We start from the raw sequence: 4,894 nt of genomic DNA, 5'->3' as shown, positions 1-4,894 counted from the left end.
TAACTCTTTATTCTTGTAACTTTTTCTGGGACTATAGCTGTGACAAAAAAGCCCTTTCGCTAGAGTTTCTCTCTAAATTGAAACTGAATTTCAGATGTCTGGAAAGCTAACTGACCTAATCATATGCTAGCAAACAGCAAAAGTGTTTCAGGAGTTGTCACCTTGTATCTCCAGAAAACTCATTCCAAAGCAACCGAGAGGCTCAAGTTGTCTTTCTGTAGCACCACACTACAGTGACCCCCACACTGGCAACCTCAAAGTTAGGCTACTGTAACTTTCTCTGTGTGAGGCTTCCCTTGAAGCTAGTTCAGAAGCTGCATTTTGTGCGTGATCATATTGCCAACGTCTACAGCAGGCATAGGCAAACTCAGCCCTCCAGATATTTTGGGACTACAACTCCTAACTGTTGGAAAACAAGCCTTCTCGGGAGAGACTGGCAACTCTCCCAGACTCCCAGCTTGTTTACCGGTGACCTCCCTGGCTGCAATCCCCGCAAGTCCAGGATAGGTCTCAATAGGCGACATCTCCCAGCATGGGAAAATGCACACCCCCTCCCTCCTTGCTTCCCAGCAGGGAAAGGAGATAGTCAGAAAAGTCTATTTACATCTCTTTATTTCTGACTTTGCAGCACTACATATAACATGTTCGATCAGTTCAGACTTCAGCAAGCAAGTGACGAAGACTTCCTCTACAAACACAACAGGAAGGTCTCATATTACACACTGAGCAAATTCCGGTGAATTGCCCTGTGAACTGACTGTAACATTGTTTCCCACAGTCAGCCCCATCATGTGATGTTTTCACCGAGCTGGTTTGCAGCTGTGTTGCATTCATATCGTAACCCTAGCTAACAGGACCAGTGGTCAGGGATGATGAAAGTTGTAGTCCCAAAACATCTGGAGGACTGAGTTTGCCTATGCCTGGTCTACAGTCTGGAAAGGTTTATAGATTGTTTGCCAGTTTCATCAATACATATCAACTGTAATTAGCAACACTTATGCCATGGGTTGCAGGTGGTGCTGTGGGTTAAACCACAGAGCCTAGGACTTGCGGATCAGAATGTTGGCAGATCGAATCCCCACAACGGGGTGAGCTCCCATTGCTCGGTCCTGCTCCTGCCAACCCAGCAGTTCGAAAGCACGTCAAAGTGCAAGTAGATAAATAGGTACTGCTCTGGCGGGAAGGTAAACGGCGTTTCCGTGCACTGCTCTGGTTCGCCAGAAGCGGCTTAGTCACATGACCTGGAAGCTGTACGCCAGCTCCCTCGGCCAGTAAAGCAAGATGAGCGCCGCAACCCTAGAGTCATCCGCGACTGGACCTAATGGTCAGGGTTCCCTTTACCGCCATCCATATTTTGCTTTCTTTTCCTCAACATAACTCTCTCTGCATCACCACCACTCCATTTCCTTCTGTGGGTCTTTTCTCTTGTCAGATGGAAATGTGCATAGAGTGGGGTCCACAAAGGAGGGTGAATTTTTTTTACCAAGGGCAGTGTCCAATGAAGTACTTCCACTACCCCAAGGATTTCTGCTTGCGCAATAGAACTTCCTGCCCTTCTCTCCCCACAAACCCTCTGAGCCCTCAACAGATCTGCTCTTGAGGGTTGGAAGGAAGCCCCAGAACATATTTATGGTGACACGTAGAAAGAGGAGAGGGAGGGAACATTCTGTTGTGTAGGCAAAAAAACTCCTTCTATACTAGTTGAGCTAGTACTTTGCTGGATACCACCCCAACATTTTACAAGTTGGCAAAAAGTGGGTTGGGCACTACTTCCACTGGTGGACCCATGGTTTCCCAGCAACTGGTGTTCAGAGGCAGACCACCACCAACAGTGGAGGCAATTCTTAATCATCATGGCTAGTAGCCATTGATAGCCTCGTTCTCCATGAATTTATCTGATCCTCTTTTAAAGAATATCACAAACTTGATATTCTTCACCTTAAACTGTCCTTTTGGGGTGTTTGTGTACCAGATATTGTGCAATTTTTTCCTCTCTCTTTCTTAAACTCTGAAAAGTTCCCAAAGTGCAAATTGTTCTCTTTTTTTAAGCATCCAGCACATTATTTTCTCCAGCACTGTTCACATTCTGAATTGGCTTTCATACCACACCACTTTCAAGACGATACGATGAAATTACAGGGGAGTTACGGTCCATCTGTCTCTGGAAATAGTCTCTCTGTTTGTATAATTTGCCCGTGACACTCCATTCCCACCTCTACTATTTTATCTCAATCTGCCTCGATGAAAGGAGGAGCTGCAATGTGTGAATTTAAGGAACTTGTTAAATGTATTTAGATCCCTCAAGCCCCGACCATCTGGAATCCACTGGATGAGGCATCTCAATATGAACATGCTAAGCAGTACAAGAAAATACTATAGCCGTAAGATTTTAAGGTGACTATATTGCAGTGTAACATGGAACTCATTTCTTGGTTTGCTTTTGAGGAAACCTTGCTAGGTCAGCTAGACAATTGCTCATCTTTGTCTTAGAAAATGAAATCACTATTTTAGAGTGTGCTACATGCTGCTGTTTCTCACTGACAGTCCAATGATCATTCAGTGCTACAAAAGCCAAAGTAGGACACAGAAAGTGTGGCAGCAATGTTAAGCTACCTCTTTTTGCTGACTTTTCCTCATCTTTCTCTCACCTCCTGAGTCTGCACTTGCTTCTTTGTTTGTGGCTTCTTGGTTTTTGTTTTGGTCTTCAGGCTCATTTCTTTGGTTCTGGCTTCTGAGCTCATGAAGTTCCATGAAACTGTGATGGTAAACAGGTTATGCAACATAATGCTCTTTTATCAGTGGATATTCAACAGAAAAGTGGCGGTCATCTTCATGTTTCTCAGAGTGAGGCAGGGAAGCTCCAAACATTGATAGCTCCTCTGTGACTAACTTTAGATCACAGCGGGAAACAACTCGGCGGGATCCCCTGGACATTATCCATGCTACATAAGTTTGTTTCCCACTTTACCTGGTTTATAATGGTCAACATTGAGTTCTATCTTTAAAACAGAGTAGGATTGGCCCAATTTGCTTCTGGTTGGCTTTTGGCTTGCCGTGACTAGCTTCCTCTTGTTTCTGCTGCAATGCTTAAAGTCTCTGTTAACTAGCACTTAATAATTTAGGTATGCTTTCACAACATTTGGACTCTGTATTCTTTTTAGCTGCCTTGAAGACATTTAGTTTAAAAAGCAGGTTACAAATATTTTAAATAAATAGGTGGGGCTCAGATAAAACATAATCCATAAAAATCATATGGATGGAGAGGCTATAATTCCACTGAAGGAGTTCTTCTGGATTTAGACTTGTCATTGGAGTATCAGATGGCTTCTGTGACCAGAAGTGCTTATGCCCGGCTTAGGCTGGTTCATCAGCTATGTATGCCTGTTCCTGGATCAGGAAAGCCAGGCCTCAGTTGACCATGCTTTTTGTGACCATCTGCCTTGACTACTGTGATGTGCTCTATGTGGGGCTGTCTTGGAGGCTGCAACTAGTGCAGAATGCTACTGCTAGGTGAGTAAGTGGGGCAGCCAAATGGGACCATGTGTCACTGGTCCTTAGAGGGCTACACAGGCTGCCAGTGAGCTACTGGACCCAATTCAAGGTATTAGTAATTCAAGGCCCTAAATGCCTTGCACCCAAGTACCTGAAAGAGCATATAAATGCTCAGAGGCAATTCTCAATTCCATCTAGCCACTGTCAGTGCAAAGAAGAGGGGTATTTATAATACTTGAAATTCAAGCACAATGTTGTACTAAGTAGAGATATAGATATCTATTAGGCACTTTCAAAGGTGAAAAAGCAACAAGATTAGGCAAGCAATTCTTGTAATAGAACAAACAGTATGGCACTGAGCAGACATGGTCAGATTCAAAGTACCGTATTTTTCGCTCTATAGGACACACCCAACCATAGGACGCACCTTGTTTTAGAGGGGGGGGACAAGAAAAAAAATTCTCCCCCTCTCTGCTCAGCACCCCTTCAGCGAAGCAGCAGGAGAAACGGAGCCCCTTCCATTTCTCCTCCCGCTTTGCTGAAGGGGCGCTGCACAGCTCTCCCTCTCTGCTGAAGCCAGGAGCCGCCTGAAGCCTTTGGAGCGCAGGGGGAACTCACACTGCACTCCAAAGGCTACGGGTTCCTTTCGCTGACCCGAAGCCTTTGGAGCGCAGCGACCACTCTCGCTCTCCAGGTTTCAGCAAAAGCAACGCAAAGCCTCCGGAGCACGGGGGGAGCTCTCCCTCTGCACTTCAGAGGCTTCACGTTGCTATCGCTGAAGCCAAGGAGCCTGCATTCGCTCCATAGGACGCATACACATTTCTCCTACATTTTTGGAGGGGGAAAAGTGCGTCCTATAGAGCGAAAAATACGGTACATTAGAAGGCATCTTTGGATTGATGGGGCTTTACATAGAGAAAATATCTTCATATCCCAGTTCACAAACTGCAGTAGAAGAGCACATTGGTTAAGAACCAATGGTACTTTAGATAGCAAATTACTTCACTTTTTAACTGTGGTCCGAAGAGTGGGTTCAGTTGAGCCAGGATTGCAATCAGCCAGAAGAGTTAGCAGTAGACAGCACATGTCACCAACATTGTGTTGATAACACTCCTTGGGCACAAACCATGGCAGGACACCGCCAACCACTGCCCAAAACATGCTCATGATTGCTGAAAGTTATGTACCTGGCAATCCTGAAATTAATAATTTCGGAGGTGATTACTTTTAGGAGCTTTAAACTGTTTTTTTAGAAGTTTTAATTGTATTAGTATTGATATGTTTGCTGCCCTGGGCTACTCTGGAAGAACGTGCAGGGTATACATCTAATAAATAAATAATATGCATTGTCTTGAACTCCTTGAAAACAAATCCCCTTGCAATAGGTGGCTCAGCTTGAATC

General features: G+C 44.7%; 1 pseudogene across 1 annotated transcript; it reads right to left on the bottom strand.

The window, feature by feature from the left end:
* Positions 1-4,368: 4,368 nt before the first annotated feature.
* LOC309532797 (V-type proton ATPase subunit e 1 pseudogene) lies at positions 4,369-4,659 on the bottom strand (annotated as a pseudogene). The gene has a single exon. The product of its transcript is annotated as a V-type proton ATPase subunit e 1 pseudogene (transcript).
* Positions 4,660-4,894: the final 235 nt, after the last annotated feature.

This window comes from Podarcis vaucheri (genome assembly GCF_965113315.1).
Source record: "Podarcis vaucheri genome assembly, chromosome: 5".
Lineage (NCBI taxonomy): Eukaryota > Metazoa > Chordata > Lepidosauria > Squamata > Lacertidae > Podarcis > Podarcis vaucheri.
Note: the sequence above shows the minus strand (reverse complement) of the source record. Positions and strands in the feature narration are given on the sequence as shown.